The sequence below is a fragment of the Pteropus alecto genome, unplaced genomic scaffold, assembly GCF_000325575.1.
Source record: "Pteropus alecto unplaced genomic scaffold, ASM32557v1 scaffold3, whole genome shotgun sequence".
Classification (NCBI taxonomy): Eukaryota; Metazoa; Chordata; class Mammalia; order Chiroptera; family Pteropodidae; genus Pteropus; species Pteropus alecto.
In genome coordinates this window covers 32,522,563-32,545,653 of record NW_006442484.1, presented here as the reverse complement: position 1 = coordinate 32,545,653, position 23,091 = coordinate 32,522,563, and the positions used below count along the sequence as shown (strand labels likewise).

The following is a 23,091-nucleotide window of genomic DNA, read 5'->3' as shown; positions in this document are numbered from 1 at the left end:
CATCCATCAAAGGCTGCACTGCCTGGCTTGTTACTTTACTCTGCTGTGATCATCTCCTTCAATTTAAAAACTGTGATTCAGAAGCTTTTCTTTGGCATTATCTAAATAAGATGGCACGACTAAATAGTATCCTGATGGTCTCAAACAACCAACACAGTTAGTTTCTAAAGTTCCAAGGAAGCAGCTGTGGATGGACAGAATCTAGTTTGCAGCTTTTTAGAGATTATCTCCATAGTTTCCCATCTGATTAACAGTGCCTTATATGACATCCACTCATTCCACAGTGAGACAGTAATGCCTTCAGTGATCTTAACCCTCTTGGGATCACAAATAAGAACCCGTAGGTGAAAGTAGAAAAAGAAGGAAGAACCACATCGCTTCATTTATTTATGTGAATTCTTCCATTCTGAATTTACTATGAGGATTTCTGTTTTTAAACTCATTATTGTCAATATATTTGATTGAGAAAGAAGCTAAACAAGTCCCAGGTGAGACTGCGCCATAGCAACAGGCTTGCCATATATTCTTTGGGGAGTAGAATTTCACAGAAGAATTTGATTGCCTATTCACACTCTTGATTACAACATACCGAGCTGTTAAACTAAATTGTATGCTATTAGTGTATTGAAAGAACTTTAAAAAATAAACTATCCTGTGTGAAGATACTTTTCACACGTACGTTCACACTGAGATGTGTTTAATTGTATGTAGCCCATTTCCCTTTTATTTAGAAAACAAGAGAGACAGCTTTAAACTATTTCAGAACTTGCCAATGTCACAATGTAGTAACGTGATAAATAAGGCATTAATCTTTATCACAAATAAATACTGAATCCTTATTCTGGTTCATAAATATTTGTTCAATCCTCCATTGTGATTATGACAATACAGATGTACATTCCTTAGAATTTGATAAGAAGCATTAAAGTACCTAGAGTTAGGTAAACAGCGGCTAAAGTAACCATGGAAAAAACAAGGTGAGGATACAGACGGCATGGGCAAAATCTATCACAAACATCAGAAAACGAACTCGAAGCAAACCCAGATGAGTCTGCCTTCTCACCATTCATCTTCATGTCCAAATACAATAAATTTAACCAATTTCCCCCATATTTGGCTATACATGGTGTTGGAGACAGAGTTAGTATTTCACAAATATTCAAGTAAAAAGGACAGAGGAGCATTCATGAGTTATTTTTACATAACCAATTTTGATATTTATGCTATTAGAGATACCCAATGGTGTGTATCAAATACAAATTATTTACATTTGGTTTTGTAATGCATGATATGATGTTTCTGTAGCAGATTTGCCTTTCTAATTACATTTTGCTCTTTTATTAAAATTAGTTTACATTTCCTTAATATACACCTGCTGTATAGAAAAGGTGGTGTCCCAGAAGCCCACTGGGCAGGAGGACAGCTGGCTCAATTACAAATAAACTAGACAGAATCCAAAGAAGAAAGAACTGACTGAACGATCTCAAACCTTAATTACTTTGTAAGCACTTAAAATCTATATAAGTCACTTGTTTCCTTTCTTCCATTTTGGCTGAAACTATATTTGGCTTTCTTAGAAGACTAGGAAACTCCTTGAACTTTACTAAATAAGCAAGTACTTATATGTAATTGATTAAACGAGGTTTTTAAGGGACGATTTCCTTAGAATTTATTAATACTATTAGAATATTCAGGACTATTTCAAGCAAATAGAAAATAATCATAATACAATGTTGCCAGTATTATATAGTGGACACTGGTTGTTTTTGCCTCGTAGCATCTCTTTACCTTCTAAATATGGCATGCAGATTTTCCTGTAGCAAGATCCACTTTCCCTATTCTTGAACCATGTGAGTTTGGTATATTAAGAGTAGGGTTGGACAAAGTTTAGAGAAAGTGACAAGACTAATGAACGAGGCATTTTAAATGAAGATGAAGAATTATTTCTGTATCAGTATCAAGGAAATGAGCTAAAGAACAGAGAGTTTGGATCTAAGAATACAACATATAAAGGATAAGGTCCCTCAATATGAGGATGCCAAGGGACTGCTCTGTCAGAGACTGGATGGGCTGTTGAGGTGGATACTGAAGTCACCTACAGACTCATGGCAGAGGTGACCTGGAGAATTGGCCATGAACTGGGAGTCTAGCCTTCAGTGAATAAGACTGAGTAACAAGAAGGCTGGTGAACAACAGCAATGAGAGAGGATGGCATGAAAGTCTCAGGCACGAAAGTCTCAGAGCAGGAACGTGTGCAGGGTGCACAAGAAGGCTGGTGAACAACAGCAATGAGAGAGGATGGTACAGCCAGGCATGAAAGTCTCAGAGCAGGAACGTGTGCAGGGTGCACGCGTATAAATTACTGGGGAGCAAGGAGAATAATGGCCTTATTTCCTAAGTTCTAGAAACCCAGAGGTTAAGAGAATAACCAGATGCCTTTGGAGTGAGCTTCAGGGGATGTGAAGTCTCCTCAGGGGACAGCCAGGCTGCTATTAGGAAGTGGGGAAGGAGAGATATGAGGGAGATGAGGATGTGGGGTTAGTGGCTGACCACAGAGCAAGAGTTCCAGAGGACATGGAGAAGAGTTTGGGAGGGAGCATAGGAGGATGGGAGTTAGACAGGACAAGAGGACAAACTGAAGGGTAGGATAGGAGATTGCCAGCTAACAGGAAAACCAGACAAGCATGGACTTCTGGTGATAAGGACAATATGAAGTATGAGAGATTGAGTCCTTAGAGTCTCTAAAAGTAGGGCAAAAACTTATGGATTATCGGGGGGCAGGAATGTATACGGCTGAGTACAGCCATCCTGTTGACCTTCAGGTGCAGGTATGTGAGTACTCTGTGTTCTAGATGGTTTTAGGCCTCAAAAGGTGAGCTGGCAGTCCTATGTCCCTTGCTGGGACAGATCTTACACTCAGTGTGCAGGTAGTCACAACCTGGCACAGTTAGGGGAACCCTGATCCACAGTGTGATCAGGTGATATCTGCAGATTACTGGACTTTAGAGCCAACAAACAAACAAACAAACAAACAACCCTACTCTTAATATTCCTATATGGCTCTCCCACCAGCAACTCCTTTCTGTCTCCAAGTTTGGGTACTTGATGCATTTGGTAATCTCTGCAGGATATTATATGAATACAGTAAGTAAGTACCCAGATAATATCCTGCAGAGATTACCAAATGCATCATAACTAGAAGGAAGTGGGAAATCAAGGCAGGCAGAATTAGAAGGGCTTTCCAGGCAGAGGGAAGGGCACGTGCAAAGGCCATGAAATGCACCTGGCAGGTTCACTGAGGAGACCCGTGTAGCAGGAGCAGTGAGTGAGGGAGAGAAGAAAGACCAGGGACAGAGAGAAATCGAGGGACTGATCACAGAGGTCTTCGGGGGCCCTTATAAGGAAGGACACTGGCTTCTACTCTGAGAATGAAAAATCATTGGAAGATTCGGGCTGAAGCACGCCCAAATTTGATTTCCCCTTTAAAAGCATCCCTCTTGAGACTAAAATGTAGACAGGAAAGGGTAGAAGTAGAAAGAGAAATTAGGAGGTTTCTGTGAATCTAGACTAAAAGTGGATGAGGGCAGAGTATGGATCATGGAATGGTTGGCCAATGGAATAGTTGGCCAATCTGGACATATTTTGAGGATAGAAGCTCATAGATCTTTTACTTTAAAGAACTTTCCTACCTCAGAATAAAGTCAGCAATGAGAAAAGTGAGGAAAAGAATATTCATTCTTCATGTTTTAGCTTCAATGTCACCTCTTTAAAAAGGCCTTACCTGAAAATCTATTTAAAGTAACATTCACCTACAATGTCCACTCTTCGCCTTTAACAGACTTCTCAAAATCAATTCACATATATAATACACTTTTGTGGGGGGGGTGTTACTTGTTTAATGTGTGCCTTCCCCCATCAGATTATAAGCCTAACATAGTCAAAAACTATGAAAAGAGAGCTAGGAAAGAAACCATCATTAAATCAGATAATGAGCTAAATTCTAATGATTAGAATAGCTGAATCTGAGTCACAAGCACTATAAGCTCCATGAAGGCAAGGACCATGCATTTAAATTTTTTCTTCTTTACTGTGCTCTTTCTAGTCTTCTACTAAGTGTATGTTGAAAGAATGAATATATTAATCAGTATATTTTTAAATTGAAAGTATACTGCCCTTTAATTACAATAATTTTAAATCTTAATTGAAGTCTACCTCTGATTAAGACAGCTAAGATAATTTCAATGTCTTTTAAAGTTCTTTTACTATATACATCTAAAGTCCTCATAAGGTAAATATAAACCAAGGTTAATACTGTTAAAAATTATTTCTACACAAAAGAGGAAGAATAGGCAGTGAATTCCTTGAAAAATGAATAAAGATTGTCAGATAAGGAAATATATGTCAAAACCAGGTATCAAATTTTTTAAATCAATGAAGCAGAGAAATTACTAAATTGTCTTTTGACAAAAGAGAAAAATACCTAAAAACAGAATCTAGTATTTCCTCAAAATATTTGATGATTCCTAGCAATAACCTGGGATAAATCAAACAAATGGAAAATAACACAAACATTTAATAAAGGCTACCTGCAAAGGGGTCATTTTATTAGTTTCTTATGTCTACTGTAACAAACTATCATAAATTTGGTGGCTTAAAACAACAAAACTTTATTACTTCCCAGTTCTAAAAACTAGAATTTCAAAATAAATTTCACTGGGTCAAAATTAAGGTGTCCACAAGTCCACACTCCTTCTGGAGTCTCCAGGGGAGAATCCTTCCTTGCTGCTTAGTTTCTGGTTGCTGTTAGCATTCCTTTGTGGCCTCATCACTCCAATTTCTGCTTCCACCTTCATTTGCCTTCTCTTGCGCATGTCAAATCTCCCTCTGCTTCTCTTATAAAGACAACTGTGATGGCATTTAGGTTTCACTTGGATAATCCAGGATAGTTTCTCCATCTCAAGATCTTTAATCACATCTGCAAAGACCCTTTTTCCAAATAAGGTGACATTTATAGTTTCCAAAGATAAGGACCTGATGTCTTGGGGTAGATTGGCGGGGGGCGGGGAGGAGGGGGAGACAGGGATGTATGGCCACCATTACCATGCCTATCTTAGTCCATACTTTGGCTCCAAAGATTCATCGTCTATCTCACGTGCAGAATACATGCACCCCATCCCAACATCCCCCAAAGTCTCAACCTGTTATAGCATCAATTAGAAGAACCAAATCTCATGTGGATTTCATCAGCTCAAGAGTTCCAAATCTCATCATCTAAACATCTAAATCAGGTATGGATGAGACTCTGGGTATGACCCATCCTGGGGTAAAATTTCTCTCCATCTGTTGATCTTTGAAACCAGAAGGCAAGTTATCTGCTTCCAAAATAAGATGGTAAGGCAGACAGAGGATAACAGTTGTGGCATCCCCATTACAAAAGGGAGAAAATGGAAGGCAAGGGAGTCAGTCACTCGGCCCAACTCATTTCAAAATCCAGTAGGGCAAGGTAGGGCAAGGCCTGGAAATAATACCCTGTGGCTTGAGACTCTATCTTTGGAGTCATTTTTCCTTTTTCTTGAAGATTAGTACATAATTGCACCTGAGTAGTTTCATAAGCCTGATTTTTGCCTACAGAATTTTGGAAGCCCAACTGCTTTCTCACATTCCATCCTGCTCTGCCCTTCCAGTCAAGCTGGCATTGTTTCTGCTGATGTAATATTTTCAAAAACCTTGTGGGTCTCCTTGCATTCATGCCATTAAACAAGAGGGTCCTCCACAGATATTTCACGGATAATCCCATCTCCAATACTGTTTTCTGCTGAGATGGTTGAGGAGATCCATGAATCACATACCTAATCCTTCCAGCACTAAAGGTTGTCCAGTTACACCTTTGGGGCTCTCTCCAGAGTACACTTTCCTAACAATGAATTTCCTAATTTTAGTGTCTGTGGTAATCTGGATAGGCTGGGAATCTTCCAAATCATCAAGTTGTGGTTCATGTTAGCATTAGAGTTCCTGCCTCAATATATGTGTTTCCTCTGGCAATCTGCAGGAAACCAGGGTGCCCTTTCAGCATTTTGCTTAGAAATCTCTTCAGCGAAATATCCTAGTTCATTGCTTACATGCTTTCTACACAACTGTGGGAGATAATTAGGCTAAGTTTTCTCCCACTACACAACAAGGATCACTTTTCCTCTAGTTTCCAATTACATATTCTTCATTTCCTTCAGAGCTCTCACTGGAAGCAACTTTAATGTCCCTGTTTCTTCCAAAAGTCTATTTAAAGCAGTCTAGGCCATTTCTACTTTGTGCTTCAAAATTCTTCTGGCCTCTAACCATTAACCATTTCCAAAACCACTTCCACATTATTATAGTGACATTCCCACCTCTTGGTATCAAAACCTGTATTAGTGTTCTATGCCTGCTATAGCAAATTACCACAAATCTGGTGGATAAGAACAATATAAATTTATGCTCTCACAGTTCCTGAGGCCAAAAATTTGAAATTAGCTTCACTTGGCTAAAATCAAGGTTGTAATTTGAGATATTCTCATTCTAGGGGTTGAAGGAAAGAATTTGTTCTCTGCCTCTGAAAGCTTCTGGTGGTTGCTGGTATACCTTGGCTTGTGGCTATGTAACTGCAATTTCTGTTTCCACCTTCACATTGCCTTCCCTTCCGTACATGTGTCAAATCTCAATCTGCCTCTTTCTTATATAGACATTTATGAAGACCATTTAGAGCTGACCTGGATAATCCAGAATAATCTCTCCCTCTCAAGGACCTTAATTTAATTATATCCATAAAGATCTCTTTTCCAAATAAAGTAACATTTGTAAGCTCCAGATATTAGGACCTCATATTCTTGGAGAGGGGAGCATTATTTTGCCCACCACAATCACAGTATAGAGGTATAGCATATTAATTTACTACAAGTCTATCACGTCTATAAAAAAGCGTTAACAGAATTTTGCTCTTTCAAAATTATTTTCTTAAGTTATTACGTTAATGTGAAATACTTATTCTGGTGTTTCCATTTATGTATTAATTACAGTAAATGTAATTAGCTTTGCAAACGATTTAAAAATCAGATCGATAGTATAGCTAAGTAGAATAAGCAATGGGAAATTAGCAAATATAAACAGTTGCAAAGAGTTTTTAAAAAATTTTTTGCAGAAAGTGAAGATTTTAGGAATGGATATGCTTTTATTTTGGAAAACTACTCTTTAGGAAAATATCTGCTTGACTCAGGAGCTAAGGTGAATAAGTGGCTGACATCTCTCTTAAAATTTACTTATATTCAGTGTACACTCTCGCTCTTTGGGATGCAAAAGGGCCACAGATGGGAGAATACTGGTGAGATGGTTTTAGCGGAGCAGCAGGTAGCTAAGTCCCCTCCAGTCTGATTAATTTCCCTGGGAGTGGCTTCGCAGCCAAGAAATTGGCTCCCCCGTTTTCATTTGCTGCTACAGGAAAGAAGAGAACATTTAGAGAAGCACTGGTAGTGCTAAACAAATTAATGCCTTTCTCTAATCTAGAAGCAAACAGTTTGGGGTTCTTATGTAGAGCAGCTGTAATGGCCAAATAAAAACTGTGTCTTTGTTAATAGCTTTCACTGCTTCGGTAAAGTTAACCCAAAGACCACAGGCCTGATGGGAATTTTAACGCTAAGAAAGGAAACTGTTCTTTTCCATTTAAGCCTACCAGGCAAACCAGAGTTATGTTAGAGAATGATCATAATACTTAATAGTGAAAAGGATAAATAATGGCCACTAAATAACTATATTTGTAAAATGTTATTCTAAAAAACAATGATTCCTGCAAGTCGCTTTGAATATATGGTTGTATTTTTGATAAATAAGCAGCAAAGCTAATCCTTTTTCTGTTATTCACATCTTTAAAAGGCCAGGTTGCCTAGACTGTGAATTCCCAGGCAGGGCCTCCCATTTGTTTTCCAGAAGTTTATAGACTTTCTCTTAAAGTACTCATTTTGTAAACCTAAACTAACAAAGCAACAATAATGTTAAACACTTAAAATATAAATGCCCAGTCCTGCATAAACTTTAAAATCCGCAGCTAGAGAACTTTAGTGATAAGAGTAGTTTCGAACAATTATTTTTCACTGGAACACAGAGTGCTAGGAATTCTCCATTGAGCCCGAGAAGCAGAGTTCATGAATCTGTCAAACTAGAAAGGTCTTATATTGAAAAGATCCCAAGCTGCGACCCTTGCCAACAGTATAGCCAAAGAGGACTGAAAATCACCCCATTAGGGAGTTACAGCCACAGTGGCAAATTGTTTGTTGTGTCACAGTGTCCAAAGACTCACAACTTTTGAAAAATCTTTTACAGAACATTTCCTGGGGTGATGGAAATGTTCTATATCTTGATTGTGGTTACATGAATGTATTCATCTGTCAAAACTCACAGAACCATTGACTGAAAGGGTACATTTTATTGTGTGTAAATTATATGTAAATAAACATGCCTTAAAACATTAACACACATCTCCATATTTTCTTAAGTTGTGACATTTTAACCTACAGGTGCCTTTCTTCTAATTCTGGCAATATTGCTATATATTCACTCATAAATCCACTTTGATGTGCATTATAAATATACTTCTACCTTTTAGGCAACATTTCTCCACATTAATAGATTGTCCAATTTAACTTCTCCTTGGCAGCAGAATAATTTTTCCCCCCTGAGAGATCTATAAATGTACCTTTGGAGCAGAGCCACAGAAGGAGCCTCAGAAGAGTGAGGTTTTGATCCGCCTGGTGCACCAGACCCTCTTGGTGTTTTCTCTACGATGCTGTGACCATTAGCTACATTGCTCTGAGGTAAAATGCCATTTACATTAGGTTGACTGATTTTAGAATCGTTTTTAAAACCACAGCCATATATATTAGGCATAATCATAAATATTTTTCCTGACCTGGATATTTTGTTTCTATATATTAATATATTTTTAAAATTTTACTGAAGTATGCTACTATATCTTCATTAAAATCATTGTAATTAAAGCAAGAAAACTTTTTAATTTTAAATTTCATTAATAAATGCAAAATATGGGCACTGGAATATTAACGATCCTTTCCAAACTGGTCAACATGAAAGATTAATTACTGGGCTATGTAGTTAAATCAATTTCTACCTCCTCCCTCTGCTTATTAATACATTATAAATAAGAAAAAAGTTGTCTGTTTTCAACCTCAAATTTGTCTATTTAAAATGAATTTTATAGGAGGATAAAACATGTTTCCTACCCATAAAAAGTTATGAGGTGTTTGAGCTAGTCTCTGGTGATTCTGTCGATATCTTAAATGCAGAGCCACACATGGAGGGGAGATGATGACCGGCCTTCACTCTTCTACGAACAGGGAGCTAACAGTGACTAGAGAATCTCACATTGAGCGCTGGACCCCTGAAAGCACTTATTCGAAGAATAAGTTCATCTAGGAAATAGCCAAGTATCGGTGGCAACCAATATAACCCAGGAGATGTGGAGGTCTTACAGCAATAAACAGGTAGTTGCCAATTAGCCCTAACAAACAAATCCTACGTAGGTCTGTATGGACATCTTATAAGTGTCTGTGCTCCTTCCAGGAGCCCTACTTGGCAACCAAAAAAGCCATACTGTTCAAAACTTTAAAAATGACATTTGTACAGAGGGGTAACAGCTAGAAAATGAGCTACCTGGATAAGATTAAGGTATCTGTATGTTGTCAAGGTACAGAAAATACACCACTCAAAAAGTGCTGACATATTATGGTATATAGCATAGTCTGAAAGGCAACCAAAGTTTTTATCTCCATCCTGGAAATCATGGTCCAGAGATACCAGTTAGGACATTTTAAGCACAGAAAGGGCCAGAGGGAAAGAAATTATACTTAGATTTTACCTTATTCAAATTCATCTATGTATGTGACGCTGGGGAAAAAGAAAGTCGGAGAAGACGCATGGTATTGATTTGTCCCACTGTTACTATTTTTAACTTGGATCACTTGGTTTAGGTGGCCTGTGCCAGGTTTTTCCACTATAAAACTATTTTTCCCCTTTGTAATTTATAACATCTTGTGAGGAGACATTTTCAGACTATGTAAATAGATTATTTAAATATCCTGTTTCTCATCATACCTACCCACTAGTTTTAGCAGCCATGATGATTGTTACCAGAGACAATTATTACTATGATGAATGTCAAATGTGGGTTCCCCCACCCCCAATTTCATCATTTTAGGATTATTTTCACAAGCAGACATATTGGATGATCCTGAGGAGGGCAGTCTATCCATCACATCCCAAGAAATCCTGATCTGGTTTTTAATGCATGAGAGTAAGGCTGCCAGAAGAAGGCTAGACTAACTCCATTAAGAAGGAAGCAAGCCCCGTCTGCCAAAATATCAGGTCTGGTATGTATCAATTAAGTACCAACTCACTGCCAACATTCATTAGGAAAACTGTAGGTAAATAAATGAAGTAGGAGTTAATTTTCTTCTCTCTTCATGGACACGTCTAAGTCCAGTTACAAGAGGTGTTATAAAAACAAGGATGCATCCCTTAGATTAACCACATCTGTTGATCCAAAAAATCCTCTATAATCAAATGCATGAACTCTTCACAAGGCAAAAATGAGCCACTGAGTTATTAGGGTAAAACGAAAAAGAATGAACTATGGATGACTTCAGACGGGCAGGGGCGACGACATCTAACTATCTGTAGGCCCAGCAGTACCCAGAGTGCAGAACAGCACAGGGAGGGAATAAGTCTAAATATAAATTGGGGAGTGAGGGGTGGGAATTAACTAAAGTACTCATCCCTTACAGGGGTGTGGCTGCAGGGCCACTGAGAATTTTCCCCAAAACTCTGAAAAATAGTGCAATAAAATTTCAAAGAACTAAAAAACAATACGCTGACTCAAGTTTATTTTTCAGACATGAAATTAAACATGATCCTCCCCTGTAGAAGAAGTACCTTTCTGGCATTACTGGAAACTTAACATTTATGAGGCTGTATAACCTAAAGCAATTTCTTCAGCATTAACACAGAGAAACCAAATACAAATATTAAATTTTTCCACAGGGTTAAAGTTTTACTTATCCACCAATTTTGTTTCTTCATAAGTAAATATGAATATAACTGTTTCAATCTTAAACCACTAAAGCATAAGATGTTATTTCTATAATCCTGGTCCTCAAATAGATAAGTAAGGCTTGATTTTATTAAAACTACCAATACAGGCTTCCTTAGGTTATTTCAATAAAATCGTTTCCTATATAAAGTACTCCACAGACAGTTAATCGTCTGAATCCCTGTCTATCATCCAAAAGACTTTATCTGTAATTCTGGCCGTGGAAGATTACATTACACACATTCCTCTCGAACAGAAAAATAAATGTTAGGATGAACAAATCTAAAACAAAAGTTTTATATCCAACAACTTCACCCAGCCCCGGCTATACTTGAACGCTGGTCCTTGGAGCCTCCCTGGCTAAACTCAAAGGAGCTTCCTTCTACTCCCAGCCTATTATGTCACCTTGTTTCTAGTGATTGCTGAGACATTTGCTCAAAATTATTTGGCTGCCTAGTACAGAGCTGCATGCTGGAAATATAAAGAAATGCCTGCCAAAGAATCTGTGCTTTGCTGAAGCTCAGAGTCTAGTTTAAGCCAAATCATATTGGGATTCTAAAAAAACATTAATATTCTTTACTTTGAAGTCAACTTCGTTGAGATATAACTTACATGTAATAAAATACACGCATTTTAAAGGTACAGAATTTCATGAGTTTTACTAAATGTACATAATAATGAACCACAACTCCAATCAGATTGAGTGTTATTCTCCAAAAACTACCTTACCTCCTTTCCAGTACTGCCCCTCTCCCTACTTCGCAGCAACCATGGCTCACTTTCTATTGTTATAGATGAATTTTTCCTGTTCTAAAATTTTATGTAAATGGAATAATGTAGTATGTACTCATATACCTGACTGATTTTATCTCAGCAAATTTTTGAGATTCGTTCATGTTGTTTCAGTAATTTTTTTCTTGTTGAGCAGTAGGAAGATAAAATATAATTTGTTTATCCATTCATCTACTGACAGACAACTAAGTTGTTTTAACTTGGGGATACTGTAAATAATAGTGCTATAAACATCTGTATGCAAGTTTTTGTGTGGACATATTTATTTCACTCATTCCTGAGTTACATCCAGGAAAACTGCTAGGTCATATGATAAGTATACGGTAAACTTTATAAGAAATTGCCAAGCTGCTTTCCAACATGGTTGTATTTATTGCACACTTGCACAAGCCAAATAAAAGGGGGGGAGGGGGTGGTAAGAACCACCTTGGCACAGGTCATATAAAAATAGGCAATGGCCTAAATTTGGCTATAGTTTGCCAATTTCTGCTCTAGAGTTTTCTACATATAAAGTCATGTCTTCTGTGAGAAAAGAGTTTTTCCTTTCCAATCTCTGTGCCTTTTTTTGCTTGTCTTATTGTACTGGCTAAAATCTTAGAGGGGAAGTATTTAGTTTTTAATCATTGCATTATATTTAATTATCTCTAGGTTTGTCATGGATACCCTTTATCTTAGTTTGTTGGAGACTTCATCATCAATGGGTGTTGAATTTTATCAAATGCTTTTTCTTTATCTATTTGGATGATAACATGGGTTTCCTCCGTCATTTTATTAACACAGTGAATTACATTGCTTAATTTTCAAATCCTAAGCCAATCTTGCATTCTTAGGCTAAACCACATTTGGTCATACTGAATTAACTTTTTATATGTTGTAGGATTGGAGTTGGTACTATTTTCTAACAAATTTCTACATTTATATTTATGAGACATACTGATTTGTAGTTTATTTGTAATATTTCTGCTGGTTTTGGTATAAGAGTAATGTTATATGTACTATTTTTCAGGTTCTTTATTAGTCAATTTTCTCCCTTAAAAACATGCAAAGAAAACAAATTTGCATTTCATAAGTTCTCATGATAAAATGCTTGAAACATACTTGCTATATTATAAGTAACTATCCTGATGGAATACTTACCTTTTAAAAGTGAGTTCAAAGTTAAAGCCAGATGATTGGTCAGTTTTAAAGGCCATTCTCTCAATGGCATGCAATATTGTCTGTGGCTACCTTGTCACTGGGAAGTGACACTCAGTGTCCAGTGACAGAATTAACATTGGGTGAAAAATCACTCAGTGTCCAGTGACAGAATTAACATTGGGGGAAAAAAAAAAGGGCTTTGACTTACTCTAGCCTTGTGCTTTATGATTCCAACCCATCTTTTACCTTTTACACCTGAACTTTGATATTTCAGCCATTTCTGCATATGTTCCAAGCCTATGTTTGTACCATCTCTTTATCTGTAAATCATACCTTACTGCTTATTATCCATAATCTATCCCCACCCCAATACTCAGCATGCTGTTTTTCTATTCCTATCTTCTCTCCATCCAGTTATACTGCCTGAGAGGGAATCTTTATTTCTCAAAAGTGAAATCAGGATGGATCTGACACCTCACTTGGGCTTGCCCACTGCTTTTTTTGGTTCATACTCTATAATGTTATTTGTCCCAACAAAAATTGCACTTTTCTTTCCTGTATACTGATGTCAACCAAACTCTCATATATCTGTGACTACTTACAAAAGGAAGATTCCAAAAGCAACAGGTGAAAATATGCAGTGCCTATAGTTTTTGCCATTTAACTATCTTTACCTGAGCATTTCATGTTTGTGGATTTCTCTGAATGCAGTAATAAAAAAGACAGTTTTCAAGGAGAGTAAAACAAAAATGAAAAAAAAAAAAGCTGTTTGAAAGAGAGAAAATAAAACTAAGAAAAATAATTGGGAAAAGAACTTTAAATGGCACTCTAAAAGACTGATATTTGAAATCATTTTTTAAATCATTTTATTTAATACCAATTAGATTCTATCACATATTATTCTCTACTTAAACAAAATTCAGTTCAAATAATCACAGAATAGTGACACTAACTCAGTAAACATTTAAAAAATAATCTGAGTCAAATGTAGAAAGTTTTGATGAATAATATCCAAATGTCAAAGGACTTCCTATTATAAATGATCAAAGAAACATCAACTTAATCTGAATTTACAGTTAATTTTTTTAAGATTAAAACCAGCAAGAATAATCCAGTATCTACTTCAAACAAAAATATGCTTCTAAGTTTCAAATACTTTTAAAGGTATTGCATATAAACCTTTCTTGATTGATCACGAGAGAAACTATATGTAGGAGAAATTGAGTCCTGGGAATTACATGATAAAAGCAATCACAATCTTGGCATTTATGTAGAGATTTTACCTTCAAAGAATTTCTATAAACATTAAGTTAATGAAATCATAAAATGTACTTGTGAAATTTTATTAAGTTATCAAGTATGCAAATAGAAAAAAGTAAGGGACTAGTTTTGAATCAAGCATGACCCTAGGTGGTAAACATGCAGATATATATATATATATATATGTATATGTATATATATATGTATATATAAATGAATAGCAATAACTGTTCATGAATATCATGAAAAATTATTGGAAACAAATTTAAATAAGTGTGACTAATATGAACTGAATAGATTCAGGTATTATTAAGAAAATCCCAACTTCTGCATCCGCTTAGACACCATAATAGCTGTGCTCCTGCTTTAAAGGCATTAAGCGTATAAGATGTTATTAATGCTCTGCAATGGGTAACAAGGGCAGTTGCCCTCCAGCAGTTTACAACTTAAAAGAACACACTTCGGCTACCATATATTTATGGTAGCCCCTTTACCATGTCTACCTTCCCCCTCCTCCCCGACCTCCTACCCTCTGGTAACCACTAGTCCATTGTCCATGTCCCTGAGTCTCTGTTTGCCCTGTTCATTTGCTGCTTTTAGGTTTATATCCCACATATAAGTGATATCATGTGATTTTCACCTTTTCCTGTCTGGCTTATTTCGCTTAGCATGATTAGCTCGAGGTCCACCCATGAAGGAAACTGGATTTTGGGTGGTAAACGCACAATAGAATATATAGATGTCAAATTACAATGTACGCCGGAAAATTATATAATTATATTAACCAATGTTATCCCAATAAACTTAAAAAAAATTAAAAATAAAAAAAATAAAAGAACACACTTACCCATACCTCAAAATTTTTAAACTTGTCTCCACCTCCCTTTCCTTGAACAAACAATAGAAGACATTGATGCTGGTGGGGGTGTAGGAAAAGCAACAAGGACAAAGCTGAGGAAGCAGGAAAAGGAAACAGCTGTTAAAGTAAGGGAATGCAGAGGGAGAGCAAGGAGGCCCAGGATCCCGGTAAGGAAGCCATGTCCGCTAAGGCAGGAGCAATGTAAGGCTTCCTCCTAAGGGGGAACAGAGCTGATCAGAAGCAATGTCTTGTGCCCAGTGGCTGCCAACTAAGTGTGGAAACTGGCCTGCTCTCTTTTATGCTTTGAATTTAAGACTACAAGTGCTGGATCTCTGGGTGCCCAATGGCATTGCACATTCTTGTGCACAGGACATACGAGGCCCTGGAGGAGAGAAGGCTCTGGGTGGAACGGCAGAGTTTCCTTCATTCCACTACAGCCCCCTTAACCCTTCACTGTTACCACTCCCTGCCTCCACCTGCAGGAGAAGAGGGCTCTCTCTTGACATGGTTTCTGCTCTTCTGAAGTCCCAACAGACGATGAATTGAACTTGTCCAAAAAGTTGGTTATATATGGATAACAGACGGATATATATCAAGTTGGACGACTGGATGAGAATACAGAACCTTCTAGTTTCTGGTGGCATGTTCAGTTCAGACCACCTTCACTAGTCAGTGCAAAAAAAAAAAGTCACTACAACAAACAAATCCCTATTGCTGTCATTGTCTTCTTTATGAAGTTTACGTACCAGTGTACTGAAAGGAACACAATACAACCAAGACTTTTCCTGTTGAGCTGGGAGCAGGCAGTGAGAATAGGAGTGGAATAAGAGAATATTTATAGCAGGGAGAACCAAATTTAGATCTCTAACTTGAAATATTTGAGGCCTAAATTACTGCAAATCCTTATGTCTTAGTGTATAATGCTACATAATAATACTTCCTAAATAGAAATAACTTTATTCTTATTTTGCTGACTATAAGGTTATCATAATGATGGTTTATAACAATAATTTTTACAACTTAGAGAATGTCTAAGTACTTATATTCTCGTGACTCTCACAATGTCCTTCTGCAATAGGCAGTCAACAATTATTCTTATCCTCACTATCCAACAGACAGACTGAGGTTTGGAAACACTACGTGGTTAGCCTAGAGTCACACAGCTAGGAAGTAGTTTTGCTTAAACTAATGTGGCTCTCCTGAACCTGGCAGGAACACAAGCTCTACAACTCATGTCAGAACAAGAAGCAGGGGACAAGGGGAGAAGATTTCCGCTAATTGCTTATGAATTGTGTGACCACGAAGAGCTACTTAACCCATTTACATCTCAGTTCCCTCATATTTAAGATTAGATAAGCCTCATAATTCCTAAATTATAGGGCGATGGAGAATTAAATGAGGCGCATACACTGCCGTTGCTAGCTTGCACAGGCCTAGTCCACAGTAACTGCTCAGTAAACACTATTATTCTATTAACAAAATTCTACTTTGCCTCTCTGGTAAAGATAAGCAGATGGGTAGAACTAGTACTGTCCCTCAGTGATGTTCTCCCTAGTTATGGCCTTTCGATGCATTCCTTTTTTTTTTTTTTAATTGATTACATGGATTCTTTGTACTATTTAATAATTTTCATTTCTCTTATCATCTTTGAGTAAAGAGCTGTTCTACAGGAATAAAATTTCTGGATATCCAAAGTTTATCCTTCAAATGCCAATTTATTTCCTAATTTCAAACACTAAGGTATTACACTTTTCCCTGACTTGTTAAATAGAATATATAGAACACACACACTTTTCTTGATAATTTAAAGCGTCACTATAAACATTCACAACCATATGGAGACATCATTCCCTGACAAAGCAATGTCAGCTCGTCCTATCACTCTTCCTCTTCTAACTCTGACCTCCATTCTTTCTTTCCTGCCCTTTGGTCTCTCTCCTAGTCTTGACTACTCCCCAACCCCTTAACCAAATTTGCACATCTAAAACATATTTTAGAGAATTATAAAGATAGCAAAATTATAGATTTTAAACTAGAGTGAATAAGGTTGAGGGTGAGTGCCTAAAGAGCAAAATATAAGATCGTTCTAGTTATTCTGAGGCATTTTCGTTCTAATTTTTAGTTCGTTTACAAGGGCTGAAGTTGCCAGTAACATGATCTCCAAACAAATGTATACCTGAGCGTGTTTGCAGGTACGTGCGTGTGCATAAGTCTGTGTATGCTGTATGTGAAAGTACTGGGTATTTGGGGGGTAACTTCTCAGTCAAATATATTATTTTATTTTATAGTTTTAAGCATACATATTAAAAATGGGAATTTTTTTAAATTTAAAAAGTTAAATATGGTTTAGTCAACAAATATTTGCATACCTACCACCTACCAGAAATTATTTTAGGTATTGGAAATAAAAAACTGAATAAGAGAGGTAACTTTCCTACTCTTATGGATCAAAATGTTTGAATTAGAAAACTTCTTTTGTTTTCCTAAAAGAGGAATGTTTTGGTTGAGAATATACTTTGAAATTTATTCATTTCCAATTGCAGATTCTAAAGAAAAGTTTTCAGGTAATAGCAGAAAATCTGTTTTCAACAAGCTTACAAATGTAACTTGAGATTCTGAGCTCTCTGGAGAGAAACCTGATGATATTATTAAAAATACATTTAAATTTAAGAGCCTGGGGTGGTACAATTTTTCCAAATGCAAGAACTAAGAAGTAAAGAAAGAGAAACAAAACACTTAGGATCTCATAGCAACATTAATTACTCACACTGGCATATTCAGTAATTTCCATTATTATTTTTCAAGATGGCAAAGCATATAAATACAAAGATTTTTTTAAAAAACTGATTTCCATTACACTATTTTATGAGATAGCAACAGCATGAAAAGTTGACTCTGTGGATTTTTAAAAAATGTGATTTATGTTTGCAGGTTTTCAAAAAATGGCATATTAAGGTTTAAGGGAGAGACGAACGTAAAGCATTTTAAAATAGAAACTTATTGATAACTCAAAGGAATCAAATTTTATTCTATTCTCCACAGCACTTATTACAAATATTAAATAGAGAAATAAAACCATCTCCCAAGAAATGTACAAATCAGTGTAATAATTATGATTCTGGACCACCAAGGAATATGAGGTACATACAACTCAGCTCAGCCTAACACTAATTGAAAGGAGGGTACAGTAAGGTAGGTAGATATGAAAGTAGAGGCTCAGCATGGCCCAGGTGACAGGGTAATCATGCTCTTCCCAAGTAGACTGGCAGAAACTGCTGGTTGTTAATAATTATTTTAGCTGATTTCATGGTTGTTCAGCTAGAGGCTGTATTCTGAGCTTCTGAGGCAGCATGCTGTGACCATGTGAGCAAGTTCTATGCCTGTGAGGAGGAAGTCTCTTCTAGATAACTTTCTCCAAAAGGGTGTGTATGCTTCCCTGGTTCTTTATCCCAACCTGAAGGTGGGGCCTAATTAGAACCAGAAGCTGCCTCAGAGCCAGAGATGGCAACCATGCAGCAAAGCTGCCTTGGCTAGCCAGCTCTGGACCACCACTCTCTGGAATGTTTTGTGATAAGAGAAATATAGTCCCTTTTTATTTAAGCCATCATATTTTTTTTTTTTGTCTCCTTTTTATAGCAGCTAAACTGAAGCCCAATTAATACATATTTATGACAGAACTGACTATTTTAGAGCCTACCTGCCTCAACTCCTATTCTGAGGTTTAGCAAGTAAACTCTGAACACCTTTATTGGGTTGAAAGCATCTTTGATGGATTATGCAAATAGAGAGCTGGGTTCACATCCTCTATTTCTCTGAAACTGTCTAATACAGGGCAGTTTGAGGGAGGGGAGGGGAAGGAAAATGAAATAAGTTCAAGTTGTAGACTTTAGGATTTAGAATCGAATCCTTTGTCACTCCCTGGATTCTAACCAGATGAACAAACTTGAGCAAATTCAGTCATCCAACAAATATTATTGAGTGCCTGTTATGCAGCAGGCCCCATTCGAGGCTTCTGTATGGCTGATATTGTTTACATTCTGGTAGACTTATGTTTCACAAACTCTCTAAGCCTCGGCTTTGTCATCTGTGAAATGGGGATGACAATAACGACAGACTTATTTATAAGACATTGTGAAGATTGCATGAGGTGACAAGTACAAAGTGCTTAGTCAGTGCTATGCACATTACTGGATTCAATAATTATTAATGATAGTTAAGAAATGTCAATAATTTGTGCTTAGTGCATAGACACTCACTAAATGCCACAGTATCACAGCATTACTCCTCCGAATCCAGTAAGAAAAGCAAGTCAGGAATTGCTCTGTCTAATCAGTATGGTACTCATTTGCAATGTCTTATCTTTTCTTATCTTGCCATCTGTTTGATAGGAATTCTAGACATGTCTTACAGACAGACAAATAAAGGCTTACTGCACACAAAATATTATGGAGCATTTGGGGCCTAATATTAAAATATTAGAAACCTTTAAGAAATAATTCCTCTTTGTAAATGTAAGTAAATAGATTTTTTTTAAAAAAATTATTTTATTAGTTTCAAGTATACATTACACTGATTAGACATTTATATGGTTTATAAAACGATCCCCCTAATTGCTCTTTCTCTCTGGCTCTCCACCTAGCCATTACATTACTGCTCACTGCATTCCCTATGCTATGCACCCCATCGCTGTAACCATCCATCAACTAATTTGTATTTCTTTAACCCTTCCCCCCATTCTCCCAGCCCCCCAAACCCCCTCCCCTCTGGCTATCACTAGATAAAATAGATTCTTTTCAATATGCTGGTTTGGGGATCTTCTTTAAGGTTAAACCAGAACATTACCTTCCTATCTCTGATGGTATTAGTACCTGCAGCACACCAGATTGCTTCAGCATGTCACCTTGCACTATGAATCAGAGCCTACCACTTCCACCCAGCCAGTGCTCATATTCTCAAAACAACTGTGGCTTTTCAAATCTAGCAGAAGGCTCTTTCAGAATAATCATACTATATTATTTTGTACTGCAGAATGTTCAAATCCATTTCAGGGAAGAAAGAGTCCTAAAGCAGGTTCTAACGGGAAAAAAAGGCAGGGGAGAGGGGTGATTTTCTCAACTTACTAAACAAAGTTGAAAGACTGGGAATTAAAGATTTCTGGCAGATGAAGATGAAAAATAAATTTAATGCTCTGCAGGAAATAATGAGCAACAGAGTAAACAATAGTCCACACTAGGTGGGTGGCTTCATCTTGCTGTAGCAATTTCAGGGGCAATTAGATTTGAATCCCAGCTTTATCACTAAAAACGCTACGGAAAAAAAAAACACTTTAATATTCATAAAACACCTGAGACAGCTCTGCTTCTAAATAGGAGCCTGATAATCTATTAAGTACCAACCAATTAATCAGCATTTTAAATATATGACTTACAACCTACAAACTGGACATTATTATTGTAATTTTACAGAGGAGTTAAGGGACTTGTCCAATATCATAAAGTTATTTCTGGAAGTCTGAATAAGAACCTAGGTCAACTTGATATCAATGCCCGTATTCTTCCTACCACAGCAAGATGAATTTAAAAACTACTGAATTCTTTAGAAGAGTACAGTAAAACTATAAGAGTTCACCGATGAGTCAGGATTATCAGATTATAACTACAAATAATGACAAGGGTAACATTTAAAAATATTCACTATGGTATAGTGATTCCTTAGGACAAAGTGAAGCCTCCAGGGCTCCATGTGCTTCCTCTATAGAGTCCCAGGGGTGGCTGGCTGTGAGAATGCTCTCAGGTGGTCATCTGACATTTTTCTGAGCTGCCTTTTCAACTTGCCACTGCTAATCTGCTATGGAAATTAAAACTTGTACTGATCAACATGTTCCTCAAGACTTTTAATACTCTGTTTAGGACAGTCAAAATGCTAGCTAAAACAGCCACAGAATAACAAACTGGATGCTGTGGTTTGCAATATTTTGTAGCGAATCTACTTTATCGTGCCTTTGTAGATGCCTGTGATAAAGGATCTCGAAGTTGGGGTGTTATTTTTCAGTAAAAGAATTGTATTGGAAATGGCTTCATGTTTTTGGCATAGCTCTAGTCATAAAATAAGACAGTCCTAATTACTGCATTTACCTTCTTCTATGTAGGAATGTATCATAAGGGACCATTTAGAGAGTATGCTGATGTGAGCTCTGCCAGTTCAAATAAATCAGTCAGCGTGATTACAATTGGCTTTGGACTGCATCCAGGTTATGAAAGGCAAGAATAAATTAGGGATATATGCCACCACAACAGTGACAAATTCTCAACTTCTTTGTAAAAGCACCAATATTTCCTTAGGCTCAGACGTTAACTAAGACTACTTTTTTAATGAAATGTTGCTAGAAGCATTTAAAAGCTAGAAAATATAATCATGTCAGTACAATTTCCTCCTCTTCCTCCAAAAAAAAAAAAAATGATATGTGATATTATTTCAAAATGTAGTCAGCCTACTTTCATTAGGCTGTTGGATTTGAGGGGCTGATGTCTGCACAAGCAGAAGCCGCCAAAGCGTGGTGTGGTCCTAGTCAAGATGCAAGTACCACCGTGTTACTTTAGAAGCAAATATCCATTTTTGAACAAATCTCTTTTGATTAATTTAGTGCAGAACTGATTTTTATAATAGTGAGGAAAAAATGATCAGGTATAAGTTATCATATACATGCCATGAAGAAATTTGGCTGATGTCTGCACAAGCAGAAGCCGCCAAAGCGTGGTGTGGTCCTAGTCAAGATGCAAGTACCACCGTGTTACTTTAGAAGCAAATATCCATTTTTGAACAAATCTCTTTTGATTAATTTAGTGCAGAACTGATTTTTATAATAGTGAGGAAAAAATGATCAGGTATAAGTTATCATATACATGCCATGAAGAAATTTCATTTTTTTTTTTTTTTTTTACCCTGGATATCTCCCTCCTACTTTGTTTATGGGGAAGGGAGCTTCGTACTTCTTCCCCCAGCTCTCCTAGGTAATTACTGTTAGTTTCATGTGCTTCATGTGCACTAGCATATTTGTGTTTTGCTTCCTACTTATTTTCTATGAACATGTAAACATTTTCGACAAATATGTATTCAACAATTACTGGGAGCTGATTAGTACTAGACATTATTCTAAACTCTGGAATATACTGGAAAGCATCGTTGGAGTTTATATTCGGATTAGGGCAATCTATAAAACGGATATTTTACACACTCTCCATCTTCCTTCTCTTACTTAATGATACATTGTAGAATTTCTGGTAAAGATCTACCTGAGGAATCTCTTAATGAGATTTCTGAATATACTCTGTAAAGATATCTGCAAAGGGCTGGATTTGCATAATTACTTTAAGATGACACAACTCATATCTTTATGGATCCAGACAGATATTCACCCCTTCATCAGCTTTATTAGCATGACAGCATGTAAACTCTGCCTGGTTCTATAGATGGAACCCCTTCCACAGTCCCCTGCCTTTGAATATTCCTCAATTTTGATCTAGGTTCCTCCTAAGTGGCTCTGGGCTAGAACATGCTGCTTCCATAACCTTGCTACATACTGTTTCAAGGATAACAGCTGTAGTGAATATATATGGAGTACTTAATATTTTAGTAAGATTGGAACCATTATCTCCATTTTACAAATGAACACAGGAGCCTCCACCTAAAGTAACTTGCTTAAGGTCACATAGCATAGGTAGGGGGTATAAGTGGAAGCTTCTGATCTTAACTACTGTGCCATGATATGCTTCTGGATCTGAAGATGGCTACCACAGTCATGTTAAATTTTCCATTTCAACCATGATTGAACAAGTTTTCTACATCTTGCAACCTATATAAACTTCTTTTTTCTCTTTCTCTGTCAACTTTAGTCTATGATAACTTATTATTATTC

General features: G+C 36.8%; 1 protein-coding gene across 14 annotated transcripts in view; it reads right to left on the bottom strand.

Moving 5' to 3' along the window:
- Nucleotides 1–23,091, bottom strand: part of PKP4 (plakophilin 4) — a 222,404-nt gene that overhangs the window by 117,640 nt on the left and 81,673 nt on the right. The window lies entirely within an intron of this gene.